Source organism: Leucoraja erinacea, chromosome 2, assembly GCF_028641065.1.
Source record: "Leucoraja erinacea ecotype New England chromosome 2, Leri_hhj_1, whole genome shotgun sequence".
NCBI lineage: Eukaryota > Metazoa > Chordata > Chondrichthyes > Rajiformes > Rajidae > Leucoraja > Leucoraja erinaceus.
The window spans coordinates 55,865,726-55,889,600 of NC_073378.1; the positions used below are offsets into that span (position 1 = coordinate 55,865,726).

General features: G+C 44.2%; 1 long non-coding RNA gene across 1 annotated transcript; it reads left to right on the forward strand.

Annotated features, from left to right (window-relative positions):
• The first annotated feature begins 7,092 nt into the window (after positions 1-7,092).
• On the forward strand, positions 7,093-23,651 carry LOC129710277 (uncharacterized). The gene is made up of 3 exons (XR_008725653.1): positions 7,093-8,820; positions 9,470-9,540; positions 23,465-23,651. It is a non-coding gene; the product is annotated as an uncharacterized LOC129710277 (long non-coding RNA).
• Positions 23,652-23,875: the final 224 nt, after the last annotated feature.

Below are 23,875 nucleotides of genomic sequence, written 5' to 3' on the forward strand. Positions count from 1 at the left end.
GCTCATTCCACACCGCTACCACTCTCTGAGTAAAGAAGTTCCCCCTCATATTACCCCTAAACATCTGTCCCTTAATTCTGAAGTCATGTCCTCTTGTTTGAATCTTCCCTATTCTCAAAGGGAAAAGCTTGTCCACATCAACTCTGTCTATCCCTCTCATCATTTTAAAGACCTCTATCAGGTCCCCCCTTAACCTTCTGCGCTCCAGAGAATAAAGACCTAACTTATTCAACCTATCTCTGTAACTTAGTTGTTGAAACCCAGGCAACATTCTAGTAAATCTCCTCTGTACTCTCTCTATTTTGTTGACATCCTTCCTATAATTGGGCGACCAAAATTGTACACCATACTCCAGATTTGGTCTCACCAATGCCTTGTACAATTTTAACATTACATCCCAGCTTCTATACTCAATGCTCTGATTTATAAAGGCTAACATACCAAAAGCTTTCTTTACCACCCTATCTATATGAGATTGCACCTTCAAGGAACTATGCACGGTTATACCCAGATCCCTCTGTTCAACTGTATTCTTCAATTCCCTACCGTCCTATTTTGATTTGTCCTGCCAAGGTGTAGCACCTCACATTTATCAGCATTAAACTCCATCTGCCATCTTTCAGCCCATTTTTCCAAATGGCCTAAATCACTCTGTAGACTTTGAAAATCCTCTTCATTATCCACAACACCCCCTATCTTGGTATCATCTGCATACTTACTAATCCAATTTACCACACCTTCATCCAGATCATTGATGTACATGACAAACAACAAAGGACCCAACACAGATCCCTGAGGCACCCCACTAGTCACCTGCCTCCAACCCGATAAACAGCCATCCACCATTACCCTCTGGCTTCTCCCATTCAGCCACTGTTGAATCCATCTTGCTATTCCTGCATTTATACCCAACAGTTGAACCTTCTTAACCAACCTTCCATGAGGAACCTTGTCAAAGGCCTTACTAAAGTCCATATAGACAACATCCACTGCTTTACCCTCGTCAATTTCCCTAGTAACCTCTTCAAAAAATTCAAGAAGATTAGTCAAACATGATCTTCCAGGCACAAATCCATGTTGACTGTTCCTATTTCTACGCTAACTTCCCTCAATGTCCTAGGGAATATCCTGTCAGGACCTGGAGACTTATCCACTTTTATATTTTTCAAAAGTGTCAGTACTTCTTTTACTTTGAACCTCATAGTATCCATAGCTACTCTACTAGTTTCCCTTACCTCACATAATTCAATATCCCTCTCCTTGGTGAATACCGAAGAAAAAAAATTGTTCAATATCTCTCCCATCTCTTTTGGCTCTGCAGATAGCTGCCCACTCTGTCTCTCCAATGGACCAATTTTATCCCTCGTTATCCTTTTGCTATTAATATAGCTGTAGAAACCCTTTGGATTTACTTTCACCTTACTTGCCAAAGCAACCTCATATCTTCTTTTAGCTTTTCTAATTTCTTTCTTAGGGGCTGGATGGGTTGGAGTTTGTAAAATGTGTGCAGGATAGTTTTTTGCAGCAATACATAGAAGTACCTACTAGAGAAGGGGCGGTGCTGGACCTCCTGTTAGGAAATGAGAATGGTCACGTGGCAGAGGTATGCGTTGGGGAACAGTTTGGGACCAGTGATCACAATACCATTAGTTTCAATATAATTATGGAGAGGGTCAGAACTGGACCTAGGGTTCAGATTTTTGATTGGAGAAAGGCTAACTTTGAGGAGATGCGAAAGGATTTAAAATAAGTAAATTGGGACAGTTTGTTTTATGGGAAAGATGTGGAAGAGAAATGGAAGACATTTAAAGGTGAAATTTTAAGAGTACAGAATCTTTATGTTCCTGTTCGGTTGAAAGGAAATAGTAAAAATTGGAAAGAGCCATGGTTTTCAAGGGAAATTGGACACTTGGTTCGGAAAAAGAGAGAGATCTACAATAATTATAGGCAGCATGGAGTAAATTAGGTGCTTGAGGAGTATAAAGAATGTAAAAAGAATCTTAAGAAAGAAATTAGAAAAGCTAAAAGATGATATGAGGTTGCTTTGGCAAGTAAGGTGAAAGTAAATCCAAAGGGTTTCTATAGCTATATTAATAGTAAAAGGATAACGAGGGATACAATTGGTCCATTAGAGTCAGAGTGGACAGCTATCTGCAGAGCCAAAAGAGATGGGGGAAGATATTGAACAATTTATTTTCTTCGGTATTCACCAAAGAGAAGGATATTGAATTATGTGAGGCAAGGGAATCGAGTAGAGTAGCTATAGAAACCATGAGATTCAAAAAAGAGGAAGTACTGACACTTTTGAGAAATATAAAAGTGGATAAGTCTCCAGACCCGGACAGGATATTCCCTAGGACATTGAGGGAAGTTAGTGTAGAAATAGCAGGGGCTATGACAGAAATATTTCAAATGTCATTAGAAACGGGAATAGTGCCGGAGGATTATCGTACTGCGCATGTTGTTCCATTGTTTAAAAAGGGGGCTAAGAGTAAACCTAGGAATTATAGACCTGTTAGTTTGACGTCAGTGGTGGGCAAATTAATGGAAAGGATACTTAGAGATAATATATATATAAGCATCTGGATAAACAGGGTCTGATTAGGAACAGTCAACATGGATTTGTGCCTGGAAGGTCTTGTTTGACTAATCTTCTTGAATTTTTTGAAGAGGTTACTCGGCAAATTGATGAGGGTAGAGCAGTGGATGTTGTATATATGGACTTCAGTAAGGCCTTTGACAAGGTTCCTCATGGAAGGTTGGTTAAGAAGGTTCAATTGTTGGGTATTAATGGTGGAGTAGCAAGATGGATTCAACAGTGGCTGAATGGGAGATGCCAGAGAGTAATGGTGGATGGTTGTTTGTCAGGTTGGAGGCCAGTGACTAGTGGGGTGCCACATGGGATCTGTGTTGGGTCCATTGTTGTTTGTCATGTACATCAATGATCTGGATGATGGTGTGGTAAATTGGATTAGTAAGTATGCAGCTGATACTAAGATAGGTAGTGTTGTGGATAATGAAATAGATTTTCAAAGTCTACAGAGAGATTTATGCCAGTTGGAAGAGTGGGCTGAAAGATGGCAGATGGAGTTTAATGCTGATAAGTGTGAGGTGCTACTTCTTGGCAGGACAAATCAAAATAGGACGTACATGGTAAATGGTAGGGAATTGAAGAATGCAGGTGAACAGAGGGATCTGGGAATAACTGTGCACAGTTCCCTGAAAGTGGAATCTCATGTAGATAGGTTGGTAAAGAAAGTTTTTGGTGTGCTGGCCTTTATAAATCAGAGCATTGAGTATAGAAGTTGGGATGTAATGTTAAAATTGGACAAGGCATTGGTGAGGCCAATTCTGGAGTATGGTGTACAATTTTGGTCGCCAAATTATAGGAAGGATGTCAACAAAATAGAGAGAGTACAGAGGAGATTTACTAGAATGTTGCCTGGGTTTCAGCAACTAAGTTACAGCAAAAGGTTGAACAAGTTAGGGCTTTATTCTTTGGAGCGCAGAAGGTTAAGGGGGGGGACTTGATAGAGGTCTTTAAAATTATGAGAGGGATAGACACAGTTGACGTGGCTTTTCCCACTGAGAGTAGGGAAGATTCAAACAAGGGGACATGACTTGAGAATTAAGGGACAGAAGTTTAGGGGTAACATGAGGGGGAACTTCTTTACTCAGAGAGTGGAGGCTGTGTGGAATGAGTTTCCAGTGAAGGTGGTGGAGGCAGGTTCGTTTTTATCATTTAAATATAAATTGGATAGTTATATGGACGGGAAAGGAATGGAAGGTTATGGTCTGAGCGCAGGTATATGGGACTTGGGGAGAATACGTGTTCGGCACGGACTAGAAGGGTCGAGATGGCCTGTTTCCGTGCTGTAATTGTTATATGTTATATGTTATATGCCTGATGTTGGCCAGCAGCAAGGGCGTCGTCAATGTACTTTTCCATGGTGAGCCGCTCAGTTGAAGACAAGGAATAGAGATGACCCTAAGGAGGCGCTGTACCTGGCAGAAGGTCGATGCAGCAGTTGTACGGTCTATGCGGCGGAAGAGATGTGGCCTTGGCCTTGTTGAACACCTCCTTTAGGTCTAGATAACATGAGGGAACCTTGGTGAGATCTGGAAAATCCCCCTCCCTTGAACGGGGAGGCTGCCAGAGGGTGGTCCTGGAAGATCTCAGCAACCTGCTCCTTGACGGATCCTTCATAGACTCAGGAGAAGAATCATGCAGATAGATGAGTTTACAGTTATTCCCCCAAGAAATTACTTCCCCAGTTCATGTGAGGATTATGGTAAGACAGCCAAGGGAGCCCCAAAACCAGAGGATGAAGAGGACAGTCGAGGAGATGAAAACTGATGGTCTCAAGGTGATTACCTGCCACGATGAGTTGAACAGGTTGAGTTTGGTGAATTACCCTGTACAGTAGGTGCCCATCCAGTGCACTAGCCTCCAGAGGATCTTGAAGTTGTTCACGTTCCAGCTTCAATTCATCAGCCAAGCGAATGTCCATGAAGTTCTCATCTGCCCCAGAATCAACCAAAGCCAGCAGGGAGTGCCACTGGGAATGCACCAACAATTGTACCATCTAGAATTGACGAGAGGAACGGAGCATAGGAGTGGTACAACTCACCAAGTCCTCTCTTTCATTGGTGAGCCTTGTCTTTTACTGAACAGATGTTCAATAAATGTCCCAGTTCACCACAGTAAAAACACCTCCCCTCCCTTAGGCGGCGCTGCCGTTACTCCGGGCTGAGTTTGGCTCGTCCCACCTGCATGGGCTCCTCCGAAGAGACAGGTGGCGCTGTAGGCTGACTGGACCAGCCGAGAGGGAAGAAGTCCCGAACGGAAGGTGAAGGGTGACGCTGCCGCCACGGCTGGGAGGAGGACCGAACTGCCGCCGATTTCCTCTGTCGCTCTCTTTCTCTGAGCCTAGCGTCAATCTGGACAGCCAGAGAAATCATAGACTCAAAGTCGGAAGGCAGGGTAAGTGGAGCCAATTGATCTTTGATAGCTTCATACAATCCATTGTGAAAAGCATCCAACAAAGCAGCCTCATTCCATCCACTCTTAGCAGCAACAGTTCGAAAGTCAATAGCAAAATCCATAACTGAGCGATTACCTTGTTTCATGGAGACCAGGTTCTGTGAAGCCTCTTGGCCAGGATTGGAGTGATCAAACGTGCGGGACAGAGCTTCCATGATGCGAGATGTGCTCCTCTTGCTTCTGGAGCGCTGCACGAAAAGGAGCAGAGCCCGCTGAGTCCATGGTTGGCCAGTTCGTAATATCAGAACTGAACGAGGAGGAGGACACAAATGCAGGCTCAGACACAGGGCAGATCAGTCTTCAGAGTTTAATCGGTCCATGTCAGTTCACAGGCAAGCAAAAACGGAGGCAACAGTACAATCTAGGAGCAGGCAAAAAACAGTGGTCAAAAAACAGGCAATGGTCGCGATCACAAGGTCACAAGAGTTCTAGAGCTGGAATGAGGTGATACCAAGTAGCATACACAACGAACTGGCAATGAGAACTTCTACTTCTTCTTCTTCTATGTAGTGTTTTTTGGCAGTTGGCAAACAACTCTTTTGGTGCATTACCGCCACCAACTGGCATGGAGTGTGGATCAAACAACACCATTACATATACTAATAACCTATATCCTTCTGAACAAATTGGTTACCCCAAGAAAAAGCAACAGGATTTGATAGCACTTATATGAACTCCCTTGCAAAATATCTACCAAACCAAATTGTACTCTTTCTTTTCTGAACTGCTCACTCATCCGTCCTCTCTCCTCCTCATACCTCTCACAATGTACAGTGACATGCTCTATTGTCTCTTCTTGCCCACAGTATTCACATCTGCCTGTATTATGCTTGCCTATTATAAAAAAAGTGTACTGTTCAGACCAGTGTGTCCAAATCTAATTCTTGAAATTACTGTCTCCTCTTTTCTGTTTTTTTCCTGCACATCTCATTTCTCCCACTTTCCTCTGGACTCTGTAGAACCACCGTCCTTTCCGCTCTTCCTCCCATTGCTTTTGTCGTCTTTGCTTAATAATGTCTTTGGGCAATGAGAACTAAAACACAAAGCGCTTAAATACAGACTAGCAGGGGATAACGAGACACAGGTGAAAACACATCAGGGCGGGGCCAACAATCACATGAGGGTAAACGACCTGACAGGAAATGGGACCTGAAACAAGAGGAGATGTGAGACACCAAAATAAAACAAGAATGCAAACTCTAATACTAAAAACCAATAAGAAACAGAAACTAGATCAAACGCGAGACCTGACAGAAGGAGAAGAGAGAGAGAAAAGAAAGAAAGAAAAAAAAGAGAAGAGATATATCTGTCGACCCACGTATGTGCCCGCTCACCCAGCCCTATGATCAGTTTCGAATTTGTGTTCAACCATTGTGTTGCTCAAGAAATTCAATTAAAGGAGACCATATTTATTAAAATTTGTTCCAGTTTATCATTCAAGACAAACCTAATTCTCTCTAGATTTAGTGTATCCACCATTTCTGTAATCCACATCTTCACTGAAGGGACTGCAGTCTTTTTCCAGAATTTTACTATAACTTTTTTTACTGATATTAGACCGTAATCGAGAATCTCACTAGGGCCCTGTACAACTGCAGAAAGACCTCTTTGCTCCAATATTCAACTCCTCTTGTTATGAAGGCCAACATGTCATTTGCTTTCTTTCACTACCTGCTGTACCTGCATGCTTACTTTCATTGACTGATGAACAAGGACCCCTAGATCCCATTGTACTTTCCCTTTTTCCAACTTGACACCATTTAGATAATAATCTTCCTTCCTGTTTTTGCTACCAAAGTGGATTTCACATTTATCCACATGAAACTGCATCTGCCATGCATGTACCCACTCACCCAACCTGTCCAAGTCATCCTGCATTCTCATAGCATCCTCCTTACAGTTCACACTGCCACCCAGCTTTATGTCATCTGCAAATTTGCTAATGTTACTTTAAATCCCTTCATCCAAATCATTGATGTATATTGTAAATAGCTGCGGTCCCAGCACCGAGCCACGCGGCGTAGTCGTCCGCGTACTGAAGCTCCATGATAGCGATGTTACTGACTTTGCTCTTGGCCTTCAATCTTCGCAGTCAGTTCTGTAGAGGATTGGGATCCCCTATGGCAGTTCTCCACCAATGAGGTGAAGTATGGCAGCAATGAAGACGACAAACAGGATGGGTGCCATGATGCATCCCTGTTTGACCCGTTTCTACAGTGAAGGGCTCGGACTCAGAGCCGCAGTTGCTGAGCACTGTGACCATTATGTAGAAGCCTCAATATTCTGATGTATATCTGATGTAGACACTTCCGGTGGTGCCATGCTGGACTAGCAGTCGCAACATTTAGCTCCGCAGCTGAAAATTCGCGATTTTTTGCGTTAAAATCGGGTCTAGAGGTCGGGACCGATTCAAAAACTTACCGGAGCCCCTGGACGTCGCGCTGATGACGTCATCAGTAAGCGCTGTGAATTAAACGGAGGTTAGAAGCTTTTAAATGTAAAAAACGTCTCCAGCTCAGAGCCCTCAGAGAACAATCTCAAAACACCTCCTGAAAAGCCAGAAACCTGAAGAACTGACCTCTGAAGTGGCCTCTGTAATGGCTACAAGATCCAAGACTGAGATGGCTACTAAGGATTAAAATGAACTTGAGGAGATAAAGAATTTGGTAAGAGAACTGAGAAAGGATATTGAGGCTGGAAATTCAAAAATGATGGAAAATATGTCGAACATGAATGCCAGCAATCAAAAAGTTATTGATTGCATTGGCATTTAAAAAAAACGAATTGATGATGTGCAAGAGGAGCTAACGGGGAGAATTGATAAAGTGGAATTAGATTCCACAAAGAAGTTTGAGGCTGTGCATGAAACTGTTTCTTCATATCCAACTGCAATGAGAGGCATGGAATCATCTATGGTAAAAATGTCTGAAGATATGCAGAGAATGAAGCTAGAACAAGACAGCCTCTAGAGTCACCTGGCGAAAGTCTCGGATAAATGCCTCGATCTCGAAGCTCACTCAAGACGCAAAAATTTAAGAATACTGGGAGTAACAGAGGGAGCAGAGGGAAACAACCCCCCCGTGAGTTTACTGTCAACTTAATTAAACATGCACTCAATTTACCCGTGGAACCGAAAATTGAAGTGGCACATCGAGTACCCAGATTTAAGTCAAGATCACAAGTAGGTCCAGCCCGTCCATAACAGATCATAGTCAAACTTCGGGACATTTCAGCACTGGAAGAGCTGATGAAAAAAATCAAACACGGAGTGAAGATGACGTTTGGAAACAACTCTATCAAACTTTTCAGGGATTATCCCTATGAGATCGTGCAAAAGAGAAAACAGTTCTCACAGACAAGACAGATTCTCCAAGGAGTTCAAGATGTCAGATACAGCGTTTTTTATCCAACCAGGATGCGAATTACTTAAAAGGGAAAGGAGAAATTGTTTATTAATCTGGAGGCAGCGCACAAATATGCCCAAGAAATTGTGGCAGAAACAGATGATTAATGAATGCAGCGGGACGGTATGGACAAATTCTTTCTCTTTATTAGTTCACAGAGAACGCCCGAAGATAAGGGAAGAAACACCATTCTCTAAAAGTCTAAAATGGAGGAGTATCTCCATGTGTGCTGGTCTAGACACCTTATCTGTTTCGGACGCTTTGGAATTTAACTCAAGGACATTCTTTGTTCAAAATGAAGGAAAGACTGATTAACAAGGGAGCGACGAACAGGAGAGCCGAACGTGGAAAACATCACAAGGACAAATGGAGGTTTAAGATTTTAAAATAGTTTCACAAAACATAGAGAGTTAACAATAATTAACAACACTAATATAGAAATAGAAATGGAAACTAACCAGAACTATATAATGGGGCAAAATGTAGTAATGTTTTATAAAGACAGACTATCCCGTATATAGAGGGGGACAGTTAAGCAGGGATAAAGAAATAACAAATTTTAGAACTAACGTAGATAATATCATAAGTTTTAGTGCTATGCACTTCGGGTGGGGAAGGGAGGAGAATCAGGCACCTGGCATAGTTCCAAGAGCCTGATTCTGGTTAACCCCTTCAGCCGACAGCTGACTATTATCGAAGGTATAACTATAAATAGTTAGCAGATGAAAGTGTTAGATATATAAGTTTCACAGTAGCTGAACATACGATTTGATAAGTCTTAATGAAATATATATATAGTGTAATCGGGTGAAATACAACTGAGGTCCCGCCCTCCTATGCTAAGAGTAATAAAGGGAGCGTAGCTAATTGTATAACATCAACAGTGGAAGTCGAATTGATGTCAAATCCCACAGACGTGTGGGACACTTACTACAGTGTCGACCACTCTAGACACTGTAATTTCACTTGTTCAATTTTTTTTTAATCACAATATGTCACAACCATGTGTTTTTTTTTTAAGGAGAATCGCAAAAGGGATCTACCAAAGGAATTTAGTAGCGTAAACGTTCCCCAAATATCCAGAGACCTGAGGTATGGATGCACCATAAGAATTAAGGGTATTAAAATCAGTGAAAATGCAAGACGATAAACAAAAGAAAATGTGAGGAATCACATTCTGTAGCTGGAACATAAGGGGTATTAATGAACCAATCAAAAGGGGCAAGATACTAGCTCAGTTGAAATCATACAACACGGACATTACTTTTTTTTTTACAAGAAATGCATCTTAAACACCAAGATCAGATGAGATTTAGGGCGAATTGGATAGGCCAAACATATCGCTCTTCACACACCTCGAAATCCAGAGGTACCGCAATTATTATTCGCAAAGGAATACCATTTAAATCAAAGAACATTATATCAGATAAGGAAGGGAGATATCTTATAGTTACAGGAGAGATCCATGCTACGCCAATCACCTTGGTAAATATATATGCACCCAATTTTGATAATCCTCAATTTTTTAATAAAATCTTGAATACAATCGCAGAGTTCAACTACCAAAATGTTATAATTGGAGGAGACTTTAATTGTGTTTTAGACCCGTACTTAGATAAATCGATGCAAAAACAGAGAGGTATTATGAAATCTAAAACTAGTGACCTCTTAAATACATACACAAAAAATACAGACATAACAGACGTTTGGAGGATCGCGAATCCAACTGGAAGGGAATACTCGTTTTATTCAATGGTACACAAAACATACTCACGTATAGATTATTTCCTAGTGGATACAAAACTAATCCCTTATACTATGAACCCTAAATATCACACCAATACGATTTCAGATCACGTCCCGCTAACTTTCTTTTTAAAACTGGAAGGAATGTCTACGAATAAATCGTTTTGGAGGTTTAACTCGCAAATTTTAAAAGACCCACAAGGGAATATATATCTAAAAAACAGATGGACTTATTTTTTGAGATAAACGATACACCAGACATATCGCCCACTTTACTATGGGAATCCTTCAAAGCATTTATTAGAGGAGTCATTATCTCATACCAAGCTTTTCAAAACAAAAAGAATAAGAACGAACAAAGACAATTAGAAGAACAAATCAGACAACTAGATATAGATAATGCTAAAGATCCAACTATGGATAAACATAATAAAATATTAATATTGAAATTTAAACTAAATAAGTTATTATCAGATAAAGTTATAAGACTATTCCAAATTACAAAACAGGAACACTTTGAATTCGGGGATAAACCTCACAAACTTCTGGCATGCCAACTGAAAAAACGGGGAAAAAACGTGCAATTTTAAAGATTAAATCAGATAGAGGGGAATTATTAACACTACCTAATGATATCAATAAAAGATTCGCTCAATTTTACCAGAATTTATACACATCCAAAACGCTAACAGACAATAATAAAGTTTCAGAGTTCCTGGACAATTGTAAGCTTCCAAAACTAGGGTCTATTTCTTAACTTTCTTCTCTAACTTTCTAATGGGCTTTCTTTTCCCAATACTTTCCTGCACTATCACGACTCTTTCTCACTTTCCTTACTTCTTTTATTTCTATCTTTCTTAAAGCTCAAAAAATGACGGGGTACAACAAATGTAAGATATATGTGGTGTGTATTACTGTGACAACCGTACCTTGATAGTATGCTCCAAAGAGCCTGGCAGTCTACTGAGTCAAAAGCCTTTGTCAGGTCTATGAAGGCCATGCCCTTGTTCACGGCATTTTGCTTGGAGTTGGCGTGATGTGAATATCATGTCTGCTGTACCTCTGGGTGGGCGGAGGCCACATGGTGATTCTGGGAGTGTAAATAGCTCGTTCTAAGCCTCACCCCCAGTCTAGTTTCAGTCAAAAATCACTGAGTCAAGCATTTGCGCATCTAAACTTTATTTTGACAAAACACAATTACAGTTCAACTACTGCACCTGACCACCGCGGGTTCGATCCTCTTATCTGCCTGATCAAGCCCTCTTAGCCTCGCTAAAACAGAAACACTCCAGAAGGTCGCGTAGTCCTAAGCGCTCTCCCAGAAGATCGACACAGGACCTCGTGGCAGCAGACTTTTATAGGTCCCCGGACCTCGAGGGACCGAACCACATGGGTTGGTCTCTTTACAATCCAATTACAGATATCGATTAACCACATACATGACAGACATTTCCCTAACCCAATAATACAGTGGCTAATACATTGTACTCAAACAGTGTTTCTCAGAGGAAACTTGCAACCTTGCAACATTTGCCCAGATATGCAAGAAAGCCAGGCAAGGCTCAATGCTTAATCCAATCGACATTCAGCAAAGTAAAGCTTTGCAACATTATTTACAATTATTTACAAAGTGTACGTCTGGTTTGCATTCATCCGATCCATTCTATACATTTTGGACATAATTGTCAGGGTCTGCAGATGTTCCCATTCTCTTCCTGCAGCTCTGATCTAGGCTCTAGACAAACTGGCATCACTCTGCAGCTTGTCCCATTTCTACAGAAAGCACTTTTAAATTGACCAAATGGCCAAGCAGCCCTGAAGCCTTTACTGAATTTTAAGGTCCTGGCCTCCCCAATTTAACCAGGATTAACAGGAGTACCTCCGTAGACAGTGGTAGAAGTCGGTTTGCAAGGTCACGAACTAGGACTTTGCTTGTTGTTGACAGTAGCGATATGCCCCTAGAGCTTCCACATGCAGTCTTGTTCCCTTTCTTAAAATAGGTCACCATTCGAGCATCGCTGAGTTCTGATGGAAGTTCTTCTTTTTCCCAGACCATGAGGAGTAGGGTGTGGATGTGGTACAGGAGCTCCGGTCCACCTTCCTTTAAGATCTCAGCTGGGATCCCATCTGGACCGGTGGCCTTGTTGTTCTTAAGGCTCTAGATGGCATCTTGAACCTCTGTCACAGTGGGAGGTTCTTCCATGTCCTCTCTGATGGGGCTCTGGGGGATGTGGTGGGTAATGTCTGGTTCAGTTGTGCTGTCATGGTTGAGGAGTTCCTGGAAGTGCTCTTTCCATTGGGTGTTAATGAACTTATTGTCCTTCAGCAGTTCTTGTCCGTCTTTTGAGCGCAGGGGGGTTAGGCCGCGGTAGCTTGGACCATAGACAGCCTTAATAATGCTAAAGAAGCTTCTGGTGTCTCCCAAATCTGCCAGTCTCTGGATTTCCAGAGCTTTATCTGTCTACCAAGAGTTCCTAAGCTCTCTCACCCGGCTCTGTAAGTCTGCCTTGGCTCTGGAGTGAGCCACTCTTTTGGTCTTGCAGGTCACATCATTTTGCCAGGCACAAAAGGCTTTCCTTTTCCTGGAGATGAGCTGTTCTAACTGTATCATTCTCATCAAACCAGTCCTGGTGTTTTCTGGACTTGCACCCAAGGATGTTTTTACAGGTATCAAGGATGGTGGATTTGAGCCGACTCCAGTGCCCTTCAATGTCATCAGGATATTCCTGTTGGAGGCTTTCCCCAAGAGAATCCTGAAGTCACATCTGGGTGGCAGTTTCCTCCAGGCTTTCAAGATTCAGCCTTAGCCAGATCTGCTTTGTTTGAATCCTCCTCTTCCTCTTGAGTTTGATGGACATCATGGAGCAGATGAGGCGATGATCTGTCCAGCAGTCATCTGCATCGATCATTGCCCTTGTGATGTTCACGTCACGGCGGTCCCTGGCTCGTACAATGACATAATAATAATAATAATAATAATAAATGTTATTTATGGGCGCCTTTCAAAAGTCTCAAGGACACCTTACAAAAATTTAGCAGGTAGAGGAAAAACATGTAAGGGGAATGAAATAAATAGTAGAGACATGACTAGTACACAAATTAAAGACAGAATTCAATTCAAAACACAATATGAGGCAATTCATGCACAGATGAAAAGGGAGGGGGACGTGGGGCTAAGGATAGGCAAAGGTGAAGAGATGGGTCTTGAGGCGGGACTGGAAGATGGTGAGGGACACGGAATTGTGGATCAGTTGGGGGAGGGAGTTCCAGAGCCTGGGAGCTGCCCTGGAGAAGACTCTGTCCCCAAAGTTGAGGTTGGACTTGTGGATGGAGAGGAGACCGGCTGATGTGGATCTGAGGGACCATGAGGGTTGGTAGGGGGAGAGGAGGTCAGTGAGATATGGGGGGGCCAGATAGTGGAGGGCTTTGTAGGTGAGGACCAGGATTTTGTAAGTGATCCGGTGGGAGATGGGAAGCCAGTGAAGTTGTTTGAGGACTGGAGTGATGTGATGCCAGGATTTGGTGTGGGCGGCTGCATTCTGGACCAGTTGGAGTCGGTTGATGTAGGTGGAGCTGATGCCAAGGAGAAGTGAGTTGCAATAGTCCAGTCAGAAGGAGATGAAGGCATGGATGAGTCTTTCAGCAGCGGGAGGTGTGAGAGAGGGTCTGAGTTTGGCGATGTTGCGGAGATGAAAGAAGGAGGTTTTAATGACATGGCGGATGTGAAGCTCAAGGGAGAGGGTGGAATCAAAGATCACGCCAAGGATGCGGGCCTGGGGAGATGGGGAGACAGTGGTGCCGTCGATGGTGAATGAGATAGTCAATGAGATGCCACTGTTTGGAGCGTGGGTGTCTCCAAGATTCCTTAAGTTTGTTTTTCTGGCGAAAGAGGGTGTTACTGATGATGAGGTCGTGGTGAGCACATTTGCTGAGAAGCAGAGCTCAATTGGAGTTGATGTTCCTGATGCCTTCCTTTCCTATGGTACCCTTCCAGAGGTGTTGATCCCGGCCGACCCTGGCGTTGAAATCTCCCAGGAGAACATCATTCTCCCTGGGGATTTTAGACAGTGTCTCATCCAAGCAGGTGTAGGTCTCTTTTGCTTCCTCCTCAGAGTCTAAGGTAGGGGCATAGGCACTCACAACTGTTGCCAAGCACCAGACGGATGGTCATGAGATGCTCATTGATTCCCACATGAAGTTCAGAGAGGTGGCTGATGAGCTGGTTCTTTATGGCAAACCCAACACCATGGATCCTGGGCTTATCAGCAGCTTTTCCTTTCCAGAATCCTGTACCTTCTTAGTTCTCTTGCGATGATCGCGGTTCTCCCCTCTGGTCTGTTACTGGTTGCGCTGTCCATCAATGTGCGCACATTCCATGCTCCAAAGTTTATATTCATATTTCTGTGTTTCTGACCACGTGTGGTGATACCTCTGGACGTAGTAATCCAGTCGGTAAGTTTGAGGCAGGCTATTTTTAGGGCACCTTTTCTAGCCCTTTCCCCAAGTGGGGTGATCAGAGTGGATCCTAAAGAGGACTGCTCAGTCGTTGGAATAGCTGCCGAAGGGCTCTTCTGTCTCGTTCCATGAGTTCAGCAATAGAATCTAGCACCCACCGCCTGATGTGCCAGCTCATGACTAGGGGCTTCCAGATCTCACAATCCTGCCCACGTCACCACTTGCTGATCGCCATAGGACTTAATCCAGGGTGTTATGGTGGATTCCCTATATGGAGGACACCTGTGCGTGACTTTGTTTAACTTGGGGAGACTGGCGCACAGACAGCCACCACACGGTTCTTGACAGATCTGGGTCAGGATCCAGTGGCATGGAGTCCAAGACGACCGGAGATACTTTTTTGCTGCAGCTTTTATACGCTTTCCCAGCCGTTGTGACGCTCCACTATAGTGTGCCATCATCCTCCGCCTGTTCCACCATTGAGGTCTTAGTTGGATTGCTCTTTATCAGAGACCTCCCCCTCGACCTTACCGCCATGGGTGGCCCTACCAGGAGCATAGCTCCAGACTGCATCGTTCTCAGGATCTCAGGACCACACAAGCTTCTCCACCACGACAAGGTGACAATCTGCTTACCTAAAGAAGTTTTTACTATCCTCATTTATATTCTTGGCTAGCTTACCTTCCTACCTCATCTTTTCTCCCCGTATTTAGTTATCTTCTGTTGCTCTTTAAACGTTACCCAATCTTCTGGCTTCCCGCTCATCTTTACTACGTTGTACTTCTTTTGTATTTTTATACTGTCCCTGACTTCCTTTGTAGGCCACGGTCATCCCTTACTCCCTTTGGAATCTTTCTTCCTCTTTGAAATGAACCTGCACCTTCTGTATTATTCCCAGAAATACCTGCCATTGTTGTTTCACTGTCATCCCTGCTAGGGTATCTTTCCATCAACTTTGATCAGCTCCTCCCTCATGGCTCCATAGACTCCTTTGTTCAACTGTAATACTGACACCTCTAATTTACCGTTCTCCCTCTCAAATTGTAGATTAAAACTTATCATATTATGGTCACTACATCCTAATTGATCCTTAACCTCAGGTTCCCTTATCAAATCCGGTTCATCATTACACAACACTAAATCCAGAATTGCCTTCTCCCTGGTAGGCTCCAGTACAAGCTGCTCTAAGAATCCATCACAGAGGCTCTCCACAAACTCCCTTCAGGTCCAGTACCAACCTGATTTTCCCACTCTACCTACATGTTGAAATCTCCCATAACAACCGTAGCATTACCTTTGCGACATGCCAATTTTAACTCTTGATTCAACTTGCACCCTATATCCAGGCTACTGTTTGGGGGCCTGTAGATGTCCCATTAGGGCATTTTTACCCTTACAATTCCTTAGTTCTATCCATACTGACTCCACATCTCCTGTTTCAATGTCACCCCTTGCAAGGGACTGAATTTAATTCCTCACCAACAGAGCTACCCCACCCCCTCTGCCCACCTGTCTGTCTTTTCGATAGGATGTATACCCTTGAATATTCAGTTCCCAGCCCTGGCCCTCTTGCAGCCATGTCTCTGTAATTCCCACAACATCGTACTTGCCAATTTCTAACTGAACCTCATGCTCATCCACTTTATTTCTTATACTTCGCGCATTCATATACAACACTTTGACTTCGGTATTCACCTCCCCTCTCACTCCCCTATTGGCCTTATTGGCCCTGACCTTACTCTCTTATCCCTTCTCGAACTTTCCTTCCCATTAATTTGGGAGTGTTTTGTAACTTTTCCTGTACTCACTTCCCCTTTAACTCCATCTTTATACTCCCAATTTGTCAACCCCCCCCCCGCACTATTTAGTTTAAACCCACACATGTAGCCCTAGCAAACTTGCCTGCTAGAACATTGGCCCCCCTCCAGTTAAGGTGTAACCCATCCCTTTTGTACAGGTCACCCCTACCCCAGAAGAACCCCAGTGGTCTATAAAGCTAAATCCATGCTCCCTGCACCAGCCCCCCAGTCACACATTCAGATCCCCTATCTCCCTGTTCCTGACCTCACTAGCATGAGATACTGGAAGCAAACCAGAGATAACCACCCTAGAAATCCTGCTTTTCAGTCTTCTTCCCAACTCTCTAAACTTGCGTTGCAGAACCTCCTTCTTCTTCTTCCCAATGTTGTTTCTGCCCACGTGCACAACTACTGCCGGCTGTTCAGCTTCCCTCTCGAGGATGTTCTGAATTCAGTTTGTGATATCTTGAACCCTGGCACCAGGGAGGCAACAGACCATCCTCGCGTCTCGCATGCCGCCACAGAATCTCCTGTCCACACCGAGGACAATGGAGTCACCCACCACCATGGCTCTGTTCGACGTCGGTCTCACCGGTCGAGTCTCATCGCTAGGATTGGAGCCACCGACCTTTCCGCTGCTCAGACTCGGACTCAAACCCCAGAAGGCGTACCTGTTTTCATTAGGCACAGCCGCCTGGGTCTCCTGCACTCCACGTTTACTCCCCTTTCTCTCTGTCGCCCACCTTCATTCTTCCTGTATCCTTGGCGAGACAACCTCACTGTAGGTCCTGTCCAGGAAACTCGTTTTCCTGGATGATCCTGAGGTCATCACGTTGCTTCTCCAGTGCCCCAACACGGTCCTTCAGGAGCTGAACCTGGCCACAGTTACCCCAGTTGTAGCAGCCAGAGGCACCACGAGTTTCGACGAGCTGGTGGAGAAGATCTCCTAGAGGGCAGTGAGGGTGAGTTAACGCAGCGGTGGCGGTGGAGACGGACAGTCGCACACATTCACCCGGGGGGACCGGTAGACGGGACCGCCATTGCCGCAGAGGGTGGGCGGGGGAGAGGGGAGAGTGAGGGAGAGAGAGACGGGACCAGGGCCTCTACTGACCCCCCCACCCCCGGGGAGACGGTAGACAAGTTACTGTGAGGAGGGGAGAAAGGAGTTTGTGAGTGAGGCGGGAGAGGGAGCAGTGCTGGAAGGGGCATCACTGCCTCGGTTGAGTGACAGGGCGCTGACTGACTAATCTGTGCATGGCGGTTTTTAAGATTTTTAAACGATAACTTTTGTATTATACCACCGATCGGAACAAAACATGTTGCACTTGCAGCACAGGAGAATGATGAGTAAGGTGGCAAAAAAACATAGCGCTATCGGGTACCGTTTCTGCGCAGATGTAAAGAAACCCAAACCGGAAGAGCACAAGTTCAGAGTTTTAGTTACAGACAGACAGACAGACAGACAGACAGACAGACAGACAGACAATAAGATCACCCCTCAGCCTCCTGGCCTCCAAGTAATAAAGTTTGGCCCACCACTCCCTATAGCCCCAATCCCTCGAGTCCAGCCAACATCCACATAAATCTTCTTTGCACACTTTCTTGCTTAATGGCATCTTTCCTATAGCAAGCTGAGCAAAACTGAACACTACTCAAAATACGGCCGCATAAAGTCTTATATAATTGTAGCATACCACTTCAACTTTATACTCATAGCCCTGACTGATAAAGACTAACATGCCAAAAGCCTTCCTCACCACCTGATCAACCTGTGGCCCCGGCATCTTCAGGAAACTGTGTGCTTGTACTCCTCGACCCCTTCGCTCTCCAATAAATCCCTACAGTTCAATGTGAAGGTCCTATCCTATTTGTCTTCCCAAAATGCAACACATACATTTAAAAAAAATAAATGCCATGAGAATTCTTTGGCCCAGTTGATCACGATCCCACTGTAAACAACCTCTACCACTACCCTCTGCTTCCTATCATAAAGCTCATTCTGTATCCAAATTTGAGTGAAAGGCAAGGTGTAAGAAACTGGATAATGAGATAAATTGTGCCTTTGGTGAGGACAAAGGAGACATGGGTAAAGTAAAAGCAGTTGGAATCAAGTATCGCCGGGGACTGAGGAGGCATAAGAAGGAAATCAGGTGGCAAAAAGGGGACATGAGGCACATAAAATCAAAGAGAATACAAAGAGATATACGTATATTAAGGATAGGGTAACTCAGGAGAGAATAGCACTCCTTAGAAACCAAAGTGGTCATCTGTATGTGGCATCGCAGAAGATGGACAAGATCCTCAATGAATAACCCTCTGTTCTTGAATCCATTAGAATTGTGCACTCTAGTTTATATTATCTCTCGTTTCTTCTATCAAAATTTAATATTTCACTTTTTCCAGCATTAGTTTTAATCCATTAACTCAATTCCTCCACCTGAGTACAGAGAGTTGTGAGACTGTGGAATTCTCTGCCTCAGAGGGCAGGGGAGGCCGTTTCTCTGGATGCTTTCAAGAGAGAGTTGGACAGAGCTCTTAAGTATAGCGACGTCAAGGGATATGGGGAGAAGGCAGGAATGGAGTACTGATTGTGGATGATCAGCCATGATCACATTGAAAGGTGGTGCTGGCTCGAAGGGCCAAATAGCCTTCTCCTGCACGTATTGTCTATTGCCTATCCCATTGCTCAAGACATTATCCTCAAGAAAAACTATAATTTAACATATCTGCCTTGAAAGCACCAAGGGACTGTGATTAAAGCCCTTGGATAACTAGAACCAACTTTCATCATTAGATATGACGAGGCACTGAATGTTTTGTCCTCAGTTTTGCTGAGGTTCCTTGACTTGCACCTCATACATTCTCTCTTGTGAGCTTCCATCTCTGTGTTACAATTTCACATCATAGAAGCACTGACTTTTCTTGGCTCCATCTGCTGTTTTAAAGTGATAGATTTTGTGATTTGTCTTCACTCCACTAGGTAGAGATTGTTAACAAACTGCAATGATTCATGGGAATACATGGAACAATGAATTTGTGGCGTCACCTGATGGTCAGACCACTTACGGTCGAACCCTCGTCAATGGTTACGAGGACTGTCACGTGACGTCATGGGTTAAGGAGAGTGTCCTAGTACTTAAGCAGATCCCAACTGGAGATCAGGAGTTGACAGGTAGCTGAGCTCGAGACAACACCCTCGCTCAGCTGCAGCAGCAATGACAATATGTTAGAGGACCAAACGTGTATGTATTTCAAACCTATTATGTCTGAATAAAGCAACTGTTTATTCACCACGTTTGGTGCCCTTACATTGGTGACCCATGACGATCCAAATTTGGGATTTTGGATTTCTCCCAACACACGCAGCCTTGGGAGACCTGATGTCTGCAGCCATCAGCCCAGCGCTGCTGAACGACGCTGCCACCAACCTGGCCATACTGTAAGGTGTGCCGTAGGCTGCCTGGGTCAATGGGCGCGGTCCGGGCCTTGTGTGACGGCTGCCAATCTCTCCCGCATGACCTGCCCGGAGCCGACTACTGGGGCTGAGAGGCTACGGCTGCCGCCACTCCCCCACCAGCTGCTGCTCCCATATCTAAGGGAACAATGACATGCCATGAGGAGCACATTAAAGCCTTAATTTCCTTCCTAATGTATGATGACTGTAACCATAGACATATAACATATAACCATATACAATTCTATTCTTATGATCCCAACAATGTATTATATTATATGACATCATTTTTAAATTTATATTATATTTATATTATATGACATCATATTTTATTTTTATATTAATGTCTCTGTCCAGCATCCTATTTGCTTTATTAATTGCTCTGTCAACCTGCCCCACCTCCTACAAGGATTTATGCACCTGCTGTGCAATTTTGGTTTTGTTCTTGTTGTATTGCATGCATGCTAGTGTAAGAAGATTTTAATAAACTCTTCTACATTTAAGATAAATTGACATATTAGAAGAAAAATGCATCTTCAATATACATGTCTCTCCCCACCCCTGAAAACAATTTTTGCATTTAAGTGATATGTCGTCCAATCTGCCGGTATGTAGTTATATGTAGTTAGGAGACCTGGCTGAATCAGAACATCACAGACGCTGCGATCCAGTTGGAGGGACTTATGCTATACATAGCTGATAGAGTAGCTTCGCTAGCTGGTAAGGCAAGAGGAGGGGGACTGGCTGTGTATGTGAACAGATCTGCTGAACGACGCTGCCACCAACCTGGCCCTAGTATGTGAACAGATCATGGTGCCAGGATGCTGTGGTGATTTCCACTTACTGCTCACCCCATGTAGAGCTAATGACTGTGAAATGCCGACCCTTCTACTTACCCAGGGAGCTAACGGCAGTCTTCATAACGGCCGTCTATGTACCACCGAGCGCGGACGTGAAGGATGCTATGACAGAGCTCTACAACAACATCAGTGAGCAGCAGAGGGAACATCCAGATGCTTTCTTCATGGCAGCTGGGGATTTCAACCAGGCAAGTCTTACATCTGTTCTGCCTAAATTCTACCAGCATGTGAACATTGCAACCAGGGGAAAGAACAAACTAGATCTCGTGTACACCAACATTAAAGATGCATATAAAGCAGCCCCCCTCCCCCATATCGGCAACTCTGACCACCTAGCGGTTATGCTCACACCTGCATACAGACCCAGGGTGAAACAGGACAGGCCAACGGTCAAAGAAGCCAGAACATGGCCACAGGGAGCTACCACAACACTACACGACTGTTTCGAAACCACACAGTGGGCCATTTTCAGAGAGGCAGCAACAGATGACAGTGGCATCAACCTCCAAGAATACACAGAATCCATCATCGGATATGTCAATAAATGCATTGATGATGTAACGGTGGTCAAAACCATCAGGAGGCGTGCCAATCAGAAACCTTGGCTAACTGGGGAAGTGTGTTCCCTACTGAGAATCCGGAATGCTGCATTCAAATCTGGGGACAACGCAGCATACAAACTGGCAAGGAGCAACCTATCCCGGGGGATCAGGGAAGTGAAGAGGCTGTATGGGCAAAAACTTAATAGCCACTTCGAAAATGACAAAGACACACGTCGCTTGTGGCAGGGATTTCATACCATCACTGACTACAAGCCCCCCCCACTGTAGATATGCCAAAACGACCCCTCTCTACCAGATGAACTGAACGAGTTCTACGCACGGTTTGAGGTTAAAAACAGCACCCAGACACGTGCACTACTGCCATCTCCCAGTGACCAGTCGCTCAGGCTGTCCGCAGCCGGAGTTAAAAAGGCCTTTGCCAGCATCAATCCACGCAAAGCTGCAGGGCCGGACAACATTCCTGGATGCGTTTTAAGAGACTGCGCCGAGCAACTGAAAGATGTCTTCACAGACATTTTTAACATCTCACTCAGCCAGGCAGTAGTGCCCAACTGTCTTAAGAGTGCCACCATCGTCCCTGTCCCGAAGAAACCAAACCCAGCCTGCCATAATGACTTTCGACCAGTGGCTCTAACACCCATAGTAATGAAGTGTTTTGAGCGACTGGTTATGCAGCACATCAAAAAGAGTCTACCTGCTGACCTAGACCCACTGCAGTTCGCCTACAGAGCCAACCGATCCACAGAGGACGCAGTCTCAACAACACTGAACCTCGTACTGTCACACCTTGATCGGAAAAATACTTAAGCCAGGATCCTCTTCATAGACTTCAGCTCTGCGTTTAACACAATCATTCCGCAGCAGCTGGTGGAGAAGTTGGAGCTATTGGGGGTTGATGCTGGCACATGTAACTGGGTCCTGAACTTTCTATCACAACGGCAGCAGACAGTCAGGGTGGGCAGTAGGACATCAAAAACCATAGCCGTGAGCACTGGCTCACCCCAAGGCTGTGTCTTAAGCCCCCTGCTGTTTAGTCTGCTTACACACGACTGTACTGCTAGACTCAATAACCACTTCATCAACAAGTTCGCTGATGACACAACAGTGGTGGGTCTCATCAATGACAATGATGAGTCGGCGTACAGGATGGAGGTGGAGCTGCTCACAGGATGGTGCAAATCCCACAACCTCATTCTCAACGTGGGAAAAACTAAGGAGATGGTGGTTGACTTCAGGAGGGCGGGAAAACAACACCATACACCTCTGCACATCGATGGAGCTGATGTGGAAAGGGTCAGCAGCGTGAAGTTCCTAGGACTCCACCTGTCAGATGACCTGATGTCTACAACCAACACCACAGCACTGGTCAAGAGAGCCCAGCATCGACTACACCCTCTCCGAAGACTACGTAAAGTAGGTCTCCCCACTACACATCTACAAACTTTTTATAGGGGGACAATCGAGAGCACATTAACCAACGGCATCACTTCCTGGTTCGGGAGCTGCAAGGCGTATGAACGGCTCCAACTTGACAGGATTGTGAAGACCGCCAGCAGGATTATTGGTGCTCCGCTCCCCTTCTTGCTGGACATATACAGGAAGAGATGTATCAACAGAGCCATCTCCATCATCAAAGACCCCTACCACCCATCGCATCACATATTCTCCATCCTGCCATCTGGGAAGAGGTACAGGAGCATTAGCTGCAAAACCAGCAGGATGCTCCTCAGCTTCTTCCCGCAGGCTATAAGACTGATAAACGGACTTAGCCCCCTGCCAAAGTATCGTGCACCAACCATCAACCTGGACACACTGCAGCAGCTGTCGATCGGAACGCCTGTTGATGTTTAGTAGAGAGTAGAGTGTTTAATTTAAATTTGTTCGTGATATAGGTATTTTTATTTCTATTTATTTGTTGTTATTTGTACTGCACACTGAATGGACACTGGTTGAGCAACGTTTTTTTGTTTCCTCTGGGTATGTGAGTACTCAGGAAATGACAATAAAGGTATACTGATACTGATACTGATATAATCAAATTTGTTCTTATAAGTTAATCCTATATGATATTATTATGTTAATCTTATAATAAGATTGTTCTTATAAGTTAATCCTATATGATATTTTCTATAATTTCAGAATATCGACAGTGGGTCCAGAATACTCATCGACAAGATCGCCAACACCGAACTACGGAGTACTTGTCAAAGAACTGCCGTCATTGGTTAGCTGATATTCGAAATACTGCATCCCTGTATATCTCGCACACAAAACAATGTCAACGATGTAAATCTTACCATAAATGACAGAAATAAAAAGTGTTATCCTTGTTTATGAATTTCGATGTTGAATTATTTAAAATTGAGTGGGTTGCTGCATAATCCATAAATCACAATAAAAAGCCACAGTGTGCCTATGTTACAAACTTAAACAGGCATGGGGGTGGTTTATTGATGTGGATAGAGTAACTGGCTAGGCAAACAAGAAGCAAAGAGTAGGAGTAAACGAAGTCCTTTTCACAATGGCAGGCAGTGACTATTGGGGGTTACT